Source organism: Pezoporus occidentalis, unplaced genomic scaffold, assembly GCF_034315485.1.
Source record: "Pezoporus occidentalis ecotype Australia unplaced genomic scaffold, CSIRO_AGI_Poc_V1 ctg1, whole genome shotgun sequence".
In the NCBI taxonomy this organism is placed as follows: Eukaryota; Metazoa; Chordata; class Aves; order Psittaciformes; family Psittacidae; genus Pezoporus; species Pezoporus occidentalis.
Window position 1 is genome coordinate 13,512,205 of NW_026912778.1, and position 14,192 is coordinate 13,526,396.

The 14,192-nt window shown below is 41.6% G+C and overlaps 1 protein-coding gene across 1 annotated transcript in view; it reads left to right on the forward strand.

Moving 5' to 3' along the window:
• The window catches only part of MTUS1 (microtubule associated scaffold protein 1), a 117,505-nt gene that overhangs the window by 14,693 nt on the left and 88,620 nt on the right, over positions 1-14,192 (forward strand). The gene's annotated exons all lie outside the window — the stretch shown is intronic.

Sequence of the window (14,192 nt, forward strand, 5' to 3'; positions counted from 1 at the left end):
CCTGCACAGCCAGACAGGGTTAGACTTAGCACCACAAGTTAACATCTGCAACCAGGAGGTCTGGAAAAGTGCATTAAGTTGAATCTGGTGAAATGTTTAACAAAATGGGAACAGTGAAGCTGCTGCAGGCTCTGACCTACACCTGTGTCTGTGTGTGAACACATATTGATACGCTTTTCAAACTGAAACCATTGTCAGAGCTAGCATGCTGCTTTTCATTGCTCCCCAAAACTGATCCTTTCCACAACAGATGGAGTGAAGGGGTGTAGGCTGTGGAGACAGCAATGAGGACTGCTCACTTCATTTCCTCTACTATGATCTGAGGAAGCATAGCATCTGAAGTGATTATGTAGTGCCTGTTGCTGCTCAGGAATTGGCTTTTGTCTGTGGGGAAGGAGGAGCAATTGTATGATCCTAACACATCTTACCTTGTTTGTGGTCACCCTACCTTAGATGAAGCTGTCTGTAACAAATCATTCAGATGCTTGAAAAGCAAATGTGCCCACCTGTGTCTTGCAGCTGAGGCTTTCTGACTTCCAGATGTAGGGAAGAAGTTCTTTACTGTAAAGGTGGTAAGCACTGGAATGGGTTGCTCAAGGAAGTTGTAAATGCTCCATCCCTGGTGGTGTTCAAGGCCAGGCTGGACAGAGAGTTGGGTGACATGGTTTAGTGTGAGGTGTCCCTGCCCATGGCAGGGGGGGTTAGAACTTGATGATCTTAAGGTCCTTTCCAAACCTAACTATTCTGTACTTCACTGCTTTACCAGTGAGGCTTTAGTTGGTGAAAGTGGGTGACTTGTATTTGCATCAGTACAGTGGCTGAGGTTTGTTCTGTGTAGGAAATTGCTATTGCCACTTAAGCACTTAACCAGTATTGTAAAGCCTGCAGGCACCTTCTGTTGGGAGAAGTAGCTAGTGACTGGTATTTCTCTGTATATGTTCATTCTAAATAAGCATGACAGTACTGTCATCTTGTTTCTTTTTGACTATGGTATGAATTAAGCAGAAAGTGGTCTTGTGACTCATTCACCTCTTATTTTTTTTTCCCCTAGTCAGTAATCTTAAAGTCATCACTACCATTCTGCTCTGGGAGGGGACTTTTATTCAGGCACCCTTTTTCAGGAGGGATCTCAAGTTTTTCTTCCTGCCTTGAGTAAAACTTTGGTATTTTTCAGGCATCCATAGCTTTCTAAAGGAGTGTCAACTTTTGAGGGTTTATTCTTGCTATGGGGAAAATGTGGCAGCCTTCAAGTAAGGAGAGTCTGGTTTTAGAGTCTCCCTATCCTGATGATGATGTAGTCCTGGCAGTTGTGGCTATTTAAGTGAGCACGCAGCTCTGATTGCTGCAGTTGCATCTTTTTAGCTGTTAAAAGCTGCTGAGGTGGTTCCTCTTGTGCTGGAGGAGCTGTCAGCCTTCCTGGACCTCAGCTGGCCCTGTGCGTCTTGGCAGAGAGGGATGGCACGACAGGGCTGTCAGACTCTAGTGGCTCATGAAATGTGAGATACATGAAACTCAGCCGGCTCAGTTTGAGAGGTCTGGTGGTGAGACCACAGGAATGCTCTCTAATGCGGTCTTCAATTTCCCCTTCTATGCTGAGTATTTTGGATGTATTGACCTTCTGGGTACGTGCAGGATGAATCTGTCCAGGCCATGGGGTGAATTTATGCAAATAAAGAGCCTTGCTCAGTGAGGTGTTGATGCTAATGGTTGCTGGTGCACGGATTTCAGTTAGCAGTGCCTGACTTTGACTTTGTTATTACATTGTTTGATTCAGAATAGAAGCAATTTTCCTGTGGTTGGTTTGGGATCTGAATTATTCACTGATCTAGCTGTTGATTTGCATACATGTTTCACATTTAATCCTTAACCTAATAGGGACCTTAGTAAATAAATTTTGTGTTACTTACATAACTATAAAATGCTAGTTCTGTACTAGAACTAGTATTTTCTCCTTGCGGGATACATCAGTTACACTTAAAGAATAAGGTAGAGATAGGCATCTGATTCATAAAGTTTTCTTTACAGTAAGCTCCAATGTGTTACTGTACTAAATCTGTGGTTATGATAAGTCTTGTGATTGTTCTGTCAAATAGCGTTTAAAACATTTTTCCATTGTGTGGTTGTATGAGGAAACATATGGGTACCTGACATACAAATAAACCTGAATACTGCAGTTTATTCCTTTTTATTGCTGCATGTGGAAGCTAATGCTGAGTAGGCTTGTTGAGGTAAGCATAGCGAGGATAGTGCTGCATCTTGTATCCACTCCATTCTGTGCAAAGTAGCTGAAACATGCTTTAATATGGTAGGATGGAGGTGTAAAAGCAGGCTACTAAGCTGGTGTACCAGCATTAGAGCTGATCAGAAGGCACTGATGACTGCAGTGGTTCCTGTGTTAGCAAAGATTACTCTGCTTAAACCAGAATATGCTCTCCAGCTTGTTATGTGAATACCACTTTATTCTCAAGGTTTAAGTCCTTTCAGTGGAGTCTCTGGGAGCCAAAGTAGATTTGAATCTCTCAAATGGAGATAAAAAGCATTCTTGTGTAGTACCCCAGATGCTGCTTCTCTAATATAGCATGTGCTTGGCTTGGGTTTGGTTTGTAGTGCCACCTGCTATGTGAAATCACAGTCTCCTGGTAGTACCTGGAATTAATGGTTTGTATGCCTACAATAATTTTTAGGAATGAGTGTAGTTTGTCCATAGCACTTAAATTTGCTAGTTGCCAACATTTGAATAGGAATAATCAGAACGCTGAAATTCTCAGTCCTAATGTATTAACTTGGAATTAGGGGACGCAATAGGGAGAAACACAAACCAGATTTGTTTCAACAAAAGACAGAGGTGGGCGGTAAACTGCTAAGACTCAAAACTGTTTGACAGTGACCTTAAGAAGCAGTTGCTTTTGCTTCCCCCTTGGGTGGAGAGAGGAAGACTGTGAAACAATTAAGGTAATGATTCAAGAGACTTCAGTACAGTTTAATATTATGAAAATGGTTACTTCTGCTGCCTTTCACATCTGCTGTTCTCTTTAATACAGTGACTCATGAAGAAAATGGTTACAGGACTCAGTCTTAACAGCTTTCACTGATGTGGGAGGCTTGATTGTCTGACATACAGCTTGGTTTTTAGACTGATATGCATGCCTCAGAAGCTGATGACCTGCCATGTGCTCATTTGAGAATATGCATTTTGATCCTTTATGTTTAAAGCAAACAAACAAAACCCAAACCAAAACAAAAAAAAACAGCCAACCAAACAACAACAAAAAAAAAAACAAACAAAAACCCAAAAAGGAATCTGGCTGAGGTCTGATTTTTCTTTAAGAGCTTCTCTGTGGTCACAGATGAAGTACCCAAGCCACCAGTTGATCTGTGATGTGGAAGATCTGAAGAGCAGAATTGAGCTTTTTGTACTTGTAGGCAAATTGAACCTTGGCCCCCTGCATGGCAGGTGTCCCAGTTGCTGGGACCATCCCTCCTTCTGACTTTTGGCATATACCTAGTTTTGACTAGAACCTTTTTTGTAGATGCAAGAAACCCATCCCAGGGAAGTGCATTGCACCCAGTGTACTCATAGGTCTATTTTGTAGACTGCTGTTCCTCTGTTTTTTTCAGAAAACTTCCGAATAATTTTAGGTCTAACCACCAAATACTGCTTTGCCACCCTGAAGGCTTAGCTGTACATGGACTTCCCAGAATACTGAAGCAAGTGGTTTCCAGGTACCCCAGTCCCTTCCACCCCTGCTTCTTATGAGGCAGTTTCCTCTGGAGAAAGTTTGTAATGCAGCACTAATTGCTGGCAGTTGACGTTTGAGAGCAAATGACTTGTGAAAACACCTCTGGTATGTTTAACTTGGCTCGGAGAACACAGAACCCCAGTGGTGTATTTGAAGGGAAAACATCACAGTTAGAAAGAGTTTCCTCTTCCAAGAATATCCCCCAATACCTGATGAAGGAGGGAGAGAGCACTTAAACTAGTAAATACTCTCTAAAATTAGAGAAATGGAAACAAGAGGTCTGGGTATGGAGATCCCTTGTGGATTCTTCCTGGATGGTTTGCTCAGCTCCATTTTTTTTCCCTTCAGCATTCAGCAGTTAGGGCTGTGTGTTTTCCTAGCAAGGAAGGCTTTGTGACTTTTCCCCCTCTTTATTTCTCAGATTACTCAGCAGTGGGTGTGTGTCCGTGGTTTGGGGTTTTTCTGTTTTGTTGGGTTTTTTCTTTCCTCCTCACCCTGCCTAGGCAACCCTCTCAGTTCAGGCTGCTCCAGCATTCTGGGATTTCATTTACCAGGGAACTTGTATCAACAAACTTGTACCAATCAAACATGTCCTGATTGAGCAGGACATGAGGATCCTTGTTTGTGCACCATGAACTGGTGGGTTTCTAGATACAAATCTAGGAACAGCAGCATTGTTAACATGCTTCGGTGAACTTGATGATGGTAGATGAAATCTGTCATGTAAACTTAGGCTTACTGATACTGCTTTGATAAAAAAGCTGGTCACCCTTCCCAGGGCAGTACTGAGTTATGCAAGTTCAGTTGACTAGGTGCCTAAGCAATTTATTTTAACAGAATTTCTTCCTTATTCCCACAACCACCAGCCCCCATTATACTCTGTGCAGCCCAAATACCTTTCCCAGTGTTTTCTTGCTTCTTTAAGCTGAAACACAGGAGGCAGAGTTGCTTATCCATGTCCCAAATTAACGTCAACTGTATGAAGTTATCCAAGCACGCTTATTTGTGTTAGCATGTGTAGGAGTTTTCCACCTGTGTTGCAGAGTGGTGAAGTATTTGCTCTATGAAATGCTAGTGTTTCTGACTTGCTGCTGATACAGATGATAGTTTTGTGGCTGTCTGTACTGTCAAGTTTGACTGCTTGACCCAGCGGCCCAACATATGGTGTTGATACTTAGCAGAATTAAATAATGAAGGTCTGTTACCAACATAAATCCAGAAATAATTCTCTGTTGCACTCTTCATGATGCATGTGTTGTGTCCTTGGAGGAACAGCCTGGAGAGCCCAGCTTTGGAGAAGCTTGTGCATAATGATGCTGTACATCCTGGGGCACTCTCCAGTTTTGAGCAGGTGAAGCTTTGACTGTAATATAAAGGTATCTTCCAATCTGAATCTTTGTATTCCCTGTCCTTGTGCAGAATCTGTTCAAGTTGCAGTATTTGTGTTCGTGGAAAAAACATTTTTAAATAGTAGTAATGGAAAGCCCCTTTATCTGCATGTTCTCCCAATTATTTTCTGCTGCAGATTTGCATGTCTTAAGTGTCCTTTAACCCAATAAATAGTATTTGATAGGTTGCTGCCCACGAAACTGGGGATCTGGTTGTGTAGAATTACTGTTTAAAGTGTACCGGATCAATGTTGTTTCAGCATATTGTGATGCTGCTGCTACTGCTTGTATGCAGTTCAGGTTTTCCCTCCCTTAGACTTATACAACAGGTGAAGTGAAAGCCTCTAAAGGGTTAAATGTGAATGAGCTGTATTGCAGACTGGGTAGTTTATGCATGGCACCACAGCCTAGAGATTCCAGAGAACCAGTGTACAAACAAGTTGTCTGGCCAAGAGGGCAGTACAGTGAAAGTTAATGTGTAATTGGTCCTTGCAGAAGACAGAGATGACTCTCTCAAAAGCCAGTCATAGGAACAGCAAGGCAGTTTTTGCCTGTTAATTCTGTAGCTGCTCTTGTCAGTTATTCAGGGGTTATGATCTAGTTTTTTATAAAACCAGGGTGCTGCTTTGTCTCTTTGTAGCACAGGGACAGTATTTTGCCAGTGTGTGCAATGTCCTCTAGTTGTGTACGTCTCTTGTCTTGGGGGGAAGCTGTAGCAGAAGTGGAAACTCAATAGGGAACATCAGGCATAGATGTGGCAATAGGTGTGTAATGCTTCTGTCACTGTCTGTGGCACTGATTTTGGTCAGTCCTGACGTGAAATGAAAGCTAATTTCTCTTACAATGTATAACTGTAGTTCCAGGGTGTCTGCAATTATCTGGTGATGTATATATGCTTTACTCTTGTGGGAAGCTGTCAAGTCAGCTAAGAGTTGAAATGGGAGAACTGTTTTGAGAGGCATTTGGAGTTACACCACTTTTCAGCTCTCTGACTGAAGCTTTGGTGTTGAGGTTTAGCTATGCTGTAGAGCAAAACGTAGGCTGTAATAAGCAGCATTTGGATTTGATGCCTAAGTTTAAGCAACTTGATTCAAGGAAAAATACTAAAATAATGGATTTGCACGGTTGAGTCTTAAGGAATAAATTTATGGTTCTTTGTGTTCCTGCGGGGTCTCAGAGGGACTGACAGGACAATTTCTGTGTGGGATCTTCTAGTCCTCCTGTTGCCCTGCAGATGTAGAACCGTCTGCCAGGGCGCTGCTGCTCAGGGTCCAAGTGTAGCCCCTTCTGCAGAGCCAGGGTGGATCTGCAGGGAGCCAGGCAGCAGGCTGCACATCTGGATTCCTTCCAGATGGCCTCGGTGAGATGAGTAACCTTGCCCTGGCAGCCTTCAAGCAGTGTGTGCCCACCTCCCTCTTTTCTCCAGTCCTTCATGCCCCAGGTGCCGGTGGAATTTTGGCTCTCGCAGGGCTGCAGGCAGCCTGTTGGCAGCCATGTCAAGCGCCATGGGGAGCTCGTGCTTTCAAGAGAGCACTGACTGCAGCCTGCTACCTAATAGTGTTGCATAAATCAAGCTGTTTTCTCTGAACAGCTCTGCAAAGCTGTCTCATGGCGTCTTTCATGTCATGTGTCTGTTGCAGAGGTGCTGTGCTGCGTTCAGCCATGCAGGGCTGGTCCATCTTGGATTTGGAGGCTTGTGTCTTCTGGGACTCAAAGGCAAACAAACATAACAACATAGAAATAAACTCTTGTAGCAGGACTTATCTCAGTGTGAGAAAGTTTCCTTTGTAGGGAATGTAACATTTTGCGAATATAAAAACTATGTGTTGTGTGTTTTCTCCTGAGGCTACAGCGTTTAGAATAGTGGTTGTGAATTGCCCAGTTAATCCAGATGCCAGTTGTGCAACACTGCAGGTGAAATGTTGGTGAAACTTAAGTTGGATAGGATTTAAACTGCTCTTCAGCAATACTTACTGAAAATCCTCAACAACCACTGCACATTTAGGACTTTCAGTTGTTGGACTGGAGCCGTATTCTACCAAAATATTATGTCACGTAACTGGTTTATTGCAGTTCTACTAGATTTTGTTCACTGTATATAATTGGTAGTCTTTAATATTAAAGAAAAAATAAATTGTAGTAATAGCTGTTCTTTAATTGGTAAGTCCCGCATTCTCAGAATTAAAATCCTCTGTGATGCTGTTGCTGTGCAGAAGGCCAGTCCTAACTCAGTGGTAGAATTCCTTGTGCAGTAAGTGGAAACTATTCTTGGCTGGCTGTAGTCTTTTCTGAATGAATGCCCATTTGTGCACAGCAAGCATCTTTGGGTCCACTGTGAGCTGATTAAACTTCTGATCTGGTTAACATGGGAAATCCTAAGCATCTTGGTTAATTCATCAATTTGTACTGCAAAAGGATATCATGGAAGAGAACTGCTTTTTCAGTTGTTGGAGACCCTGTTGATCTGCTTTTTCAGGTGAATTAGGTTATAGATTTGTTATGTAGAATAATCAGAGCTAAGTAATGCTGCTGTACTTACTGTATCTTGCTTCACTGTGGGTTATATTGAGAGTACTCCAAATGCTCTGTAAACTAGTTCATGTTATATGTTGGTGTTAAATATAGCCAGTTGCTGAACAGTTTTAGGTGTAGACCTGAAAGGACACAGGAGCAGATGATTTTTTTCTGTGGCCTTAACTATCCGATTACATCGATGCAGTCACTGTACTAGCCAGAATACTGATAGTGTCAGCTACATGTTGTGTAGCACTCATGCTAGGGCTGGGGCTACAGATGCTTCATAAAATAGCTCAGGAACACAGAAAGTCTAGAGTCAGCAGATAATCTTGAGTAGTTTCACTGTATGCTGCCTAGCACATTGAGGTATATTTGCTTGGCACTAAAACTTGATTGTAAAGGCAAATATTTAATGCAGGAGTTATTTCAGGGGTAATGCTTAAAGCCATCTCTGCTCTGACTTGCCAAACAAATGACTATGTTGTTGCTCATTGTTAGAAAACAAGAACTATTTTGTTCTCTTCCCTCCCCCTTACAACTGGTATTTTAGACACCAGCTTGCAGCACGGTGCTGCTTCTGCAGAGTATTTCTGCCATTTTTTGTGCTTTCTATACTTGTCAGTCAAGAGGAGATTAGCAGCCAACAAAGTTTTCACTTAAGTGTCTGTACACCTAATACTTGGAGGTCATATTTTAAAACAAAAAGTAAGCCAAAAAAAACCCCAGGACAAAACCATCAAAACACCACCAGCAGCACCCATCTTTCTTGAGAATCCAAGGTGTAATGACTGTTCTGGGCTGCTTCCCTGTGTACTTGCTTCTCTGCTAGATTTGACTTTAGCTGGAATGAGAAGCAACTGAAGAAGATAGGGCAATTTAAAAGGATTGACAGCGAGGAGAAACATATAATGGAGAGTAGAAAGGTTGCTGAGAGGACTGACAAGTTATTTCTGGATAGGTCAGCCCAACTTCTACTTTGAATATTTGAAGCTTGTTCAAAGAAGGATGGGCAACAAAGGTGCTGATGGCTGAAATTTCCTGAAAGAATGAGAAATGACAAAGAATGTACAGTGAGAGACCTCAGGAAAGCTGGTAGATATCTGAAGGCTATCTTGAAACTTGAGGATGTTCTTGAAGAGCAGAAACCTTTTTTGCTCAGCTTTAAAGTTTCACTTATTTGGTGTATACGAGTGGCTGGGCAGACCTAGCACACAGTTCACAAAGCTTTTTTGTTCTTTATAATCTGTTACCACTGTTCTTCCTACACAGATAATATTTCAGTCTTAGAGGGAAAATTTGTGTCAGTTATCCTGATTCGCTGTTTCCTAACTTGAAGATACCAAAATGAATAAATGCACCCTTTGAATGGTAGTAATGGAGAAAATCAGTTTAACTGAATTCCAGGAAATGGAGAAAGTGAACAATGTTTGTAACCCCATCTAGTCAAAGAACTTGAACACTGATTAGGCTTGTTGAACATAGGCCTCTGACAGTCTCAGTCTTGTTTGTGCTTAGCTATTCAATCTTCCAAAAAGGGCTTTAATCTTGACCTTCCAAGGAAGTGCCATAATGAATGTGCTATTGCTTGTTTTGTTGGGTTTATTTTTTTGTTTTTAAGATCCAGCTCCTTACTTTCATTTTGACCTGAAGGTTTATCCTTCTTTGTACAAGAACACAGGCTTCTGCTAAACAAGTTAGTTGTGATAAAATACCTAAACCCGTCCCCCAAAACCCAACCAACCAAATGAAAAGAAACCCCAAAGCATCTTCCTGAAAAGTTGATGACTAACCAGGAAGTAATAACTGAATGTCATTCATACAGGTTCCTAAAGAGTGACAGATTGAATATTGATCTCATGGAAAACCATGGACAGCTGTTGTTTATGCTGGCAATGGATAAAGGAACGATAACCAAGTATATAACTGACCATGTGTGCAGTTGTGTGCTGCACCATACTTTGAAACCCCCGTGAGTGGTCTGTGCCACTTTCAGCAGTGAATGCGGTCTTATTGCAGCTACAAATGAGAGCCTAATTAAGTTGTAAGGGAGTTTAAATATTAGGAAAGCTTTCTTCACCAAAAGGGTGATCAGGTATTGGAACAGGCTGCCCAGGGAAGTGGTGGAATCACTGTCCTTGGAAGTGTTCAAAAACTGTAGATGAGGCCCTTAGCGACATGGCTTAGTGGTGGCGTTGGCAGTGCTGGGTTGAAGGCTGGATATGATGATCTTAAAGGTCTTTTCCAATGTAGATGATTCTGTGATTCTATGCTGGAATATCCAAGTGAAGTGTGAGGCTTGTTGGTATTCTCATCTGCACATTCAAATAGGTGGTTTTGCATTTGTTTGATCATGCATTTAATAAAAAATAGTAAAGTATATGTGTTTACTTGCACTGTCTTAATAGCTGTCATTTCTCACTGGCTTGTGTAAGCTTATCTTTATTACTTCCCAGAGTTTTACCTTGTCAGTTGCTGTAAAAGAGAGTAGAGGAAAGGCGTGTGCCTTTGCAGAACTTCTGGTTTAGAGTGTTGCACCTCAATATCCCAAAATATTAGATGCCATTTCTAGCCACTGTTTTCAAGTATCTTTATTGTCCAAGTAAAAGATGGACTTAACTAACTTTTAAGAAAAGTCCCTGGACCAGTCTTCCATTTCTGAATACAGAGTTCTGCTGGAACTTAGCTTACAATAAAATCTGAAATAGGCAGTTATTAAAGGAAGAAAAATTGTGTTATCAAGACACTGTATGAATCCATTGGAATATCTGAGTGTATTATCTGCTTATAAATAATAGTCTGAGCTTGGAGATGGAGACAACAGCCTAACATTCTTAAAGATGGGCTAACAAGGATGGCCAGAGGTTATGAACAATTAAATAGGTAAGGAATCTTCATCTTAGGAAAGTACTGACTATGGGCAAGGAAAAGAAGGTTCCAAAAGCAGCTGAAGCTTTCCACTGAACTGATGCTGTGAGGACTATAGTGACTGGAGGCCATGAGTCTGGGGAAAGTGCTAGCTCTCTAAACAACCATTTAGTCACTAGTTAGGAGCAAACTACTAGAGTAGATGCACCTGTTAGCATCAGCAGTCGTGTGCTTTGAGGTAGTCTGGTAGTATTGTGTCGTGGTTTGAACTTCTTGTGAGGAGTCGGCACCTCTTGCGCAACTTCAGGATGTCAGATTTCTGCAGCTGTACGCTCAACACCCTTTCTACTTCTTCCGTACCTTAGTGCCAAGCTTTAAATTCATACTCCTTGGTTACTATCACTTGTATGTTATGCTGATGCTTAAGTCTTGAAGCAGGCTGGCAAATAGCCAAGTAGGAGGCAAGACCTGATGGTCCATGCCAGTGAAAGTGATACTACTCCTTCAGTCAAGTGTGCTTGCATGATTGCTTGCAGACGTAACTTGCATATAATTTCTGCTTACCATAGCAAGTGTCTCACATTGATCGTGTTTTTTAAAATGTGCTTTGAGTAAAGCACACAGATGTCACTTAGCTACCCTGTGGTGCTGGGGTATTTTGTTATAAACACAGCCCCTTCACAGTGCCAGCACCGATGATACCGTGTGTTCTTAAGCAAGCAATGCCATTAGCATATGAGCGCTTAAAGGAGTATGTTGTACTTGTCATGTTATAAATGTCTGTGTGATGTTTATTTTAGCAGCTTAACTTGTTCTCTCTTCTAACAGCTTGAATTATGCTTGGCAGCAGGCTAGTTCACATCAGGATGTGGCATTACTGAGGCTGTACAGTGAGCTCTGGAATTGTGATCCTGTGCAGATGCAGTGTCACCTGAAATCACATGTTTTCCCAGTCTTTCCTGTTGGAACCATGTGTGAGCAACACTGGACAGAGCATGCTGGGAGGGATGCCTGGTCATGGCAGACTCCCTCTTTCCTGCTGCTGCCATCTCTGCCTTCAGGTGTATGTGCTGAAAAGGTCAGACTTGTGTGATTGTGTCATGTTCCAGAACATGGTAAGGTAAACTGGTTGTAGTGTAACGCACATTGTTAGACATATGAAATGCCTTAAATGATGTCTGACTTCAGTGACTGTGCTAATCCTGACTATGCAATACTGTTTGCTGCTGAAATATGGGTGCTGATAATGCATTTTGTCTGGTATCAAAGTGTGTTCAGTTTGTTAGAGCTCTTTTAGACTGCCTTCCTGCATGTCTGGGCACACCCCCTCCTTTCAGATTTATTCCCTACCCACCCTCCTTTATACAGGCTGCACAAATGTAGCTGATGGGTTTGAGTAAACAGTGTCTGATGGTGTAGGTGAAAGAACCAAATGGGGTACCAGGAAAAGCGTAAATTATCACTGTGTACATTGTGTCATTAACACAAACCGACTTGCATTCTTGTTGTAACTTGTAAACTTGTAGCTTGGATTACTGATTGTAATTGATACGGGTTTGATTCCTGTTTACCCACTACTGAATGAATCACTGTCTTGCCCTTGTACAGCACATCCCTGGGTGCCCCTCGTAAGTTAGTAGAAGTGACAAGATCTTGCTGTGAGCCCGGTTCTGCATGTTGCAGTGTATTTCTCCTGGATCTGAGGCTGCTGGCAGCTGATCTCCTTTTAGGAGAATCTGCTTGCCAAGCTCCTGTCTTTTTTTTTTTCCATGATATTTTCTGTTACCCCAAGCTCTCCTATCTGTTGAGGAACAGGAAAGCTTAGAGCTCTGGTAATGAAGACTTTTTTTTTTTTTTTTTTTTTTTTGCAATGTGTAAGCCCTTGAAACATGCAACTGAAATTTGGCAAGTTGAGCTTTACTGAAGGCACAAAATAGGTGTAGAGGCCAGGCATGCATAATGCTTGTTGATGTTAAGACAAACTCTTTGAGTTTATTAGTGGCATTTAGTTTAGAGGATTGTAAGTCATTATTTGCCAGGAAGAGTGTATTGGGAAGGACTTTTCTTGAGAAGGGCAATAGTTTTGTGCATCTGCTACTGGCCTCCCCTATGGAGGTGCTGGCTGAGGTTAACTTTTCATTCAGCCTCCTATGGCAGATCTTAACTCTAAAGAATTTCTCACCACCAAGAAATGTTCTCATAAGCTTGATGAACATAGCAGTACCTGCAGAATTACAGAATGTAATTTTTTGAGGACTAATGTTCATCTAGGTTCCAGATTTTTATATGCTATAGTTAATCCTTAGAATATCTCACTTTTTATGCAGGACTCTAAATGTGGATGTGAAGCTGTGTTTTTAGCTGGTTTAGTTGCTTATGAAAGTATTGATTACTAAAGTGAAAACTTGCTTTAAAGAAAACTGAATGAGTTGATTATTACTATATGTTCTCTAGTTACATGGCAGTCCAGAGCACTGTGCGAGCAGACTTGCATATAGGAACGTGTACATCTATATAGACAACTGTAACACGTTCCGTGTTTCTCTACTCAGTCTCAAAATAACTTTTATTTTTGTTGAAATTTTTTCCGTGTTGACTGAATCAAGGTTTATTAAGTTTTTTTGTTGCTTTGTTGAAAATCTTGGCATTATCAGCTATTAATGCTGTAAGCTAACATGTCATTCTTTAAATTCTTGGGATCTCAGTCTCGCCAAGTCTTGACGTATTGAAGTTCCCTGTTTACTGTAGTGAGAAAGCTCTTGAAAGAGGTAAGACTGCTGGTTGGATCTAAGCTAATGCTGAATCAAAATGCACTCTTTAACATTTTGTTGCATGCCTAGGTGAGAAAGCTGTGTTACGGGCTAGTCTCCGGACAAGTAGAAACCAGTTTGAATGTGTCAAAACAACAGTGAAAGCAAAGTCTGCAAATATCTTTCAGCAGTTGTGATTCTGTGATTGACTTAAATCAATGGAAAATTATTTAGGCCAGGTTCTTGCCCTGCCTTCAGGGAAGACTTTTCTGGAAGAACTGTTGAATCTGCCTTAAGTTTCCTAATGGAAGTACCCTCATATTTGAGGGTACTGAAATTGTTTGTGCTTCTCTAGGGACTGAATAATAGTGGGTAGGCAAAGGATCTAGACCAGCCTTAAGGAACCAGGAGATTTAAGGTAGTAAAGCTGTTTGATCCCAGGGGAGGAGGAGGTTACTGTCTGATCTTGGCAGTTTGTTGGTTCCTTGTTCCATGATCTTTTTATCCTCAATCTGAGGCAGATGTTTGGAGTCCCATGTGAAGACGTGCTTATGGGCCAGAGCCCACTCTGTGTTTGGCCCATCATGAGCATGCAAATTCCCGCAGTTCTAGAACTGTCTTAATTTGTGTGCTGCTTTTGTACTCAAAACTGTTCACAGGCCCTGCAGCCCCTCTGGAAGCCTTTATACTTTTAACTGATACGAGACAGGATTTATTTTGAATGCTGTGATTCCAGCTGAAGAAAATAAAGGAAAATGTCAGCTTTTTGAAGGATGCATTCTTTCTTTTAATAACGTACCTTTCACCTTTTAGTGTGCTGGGTTTATTTTTCACTTTCCAAAGTATTTGCTGCTAAGAGTTTGTTTTCTTTCCCTTGCTGTGGTTTCCAAAATGGTTTATATGGTTTCTGTGAGGATTTGAATTGCTTTGTT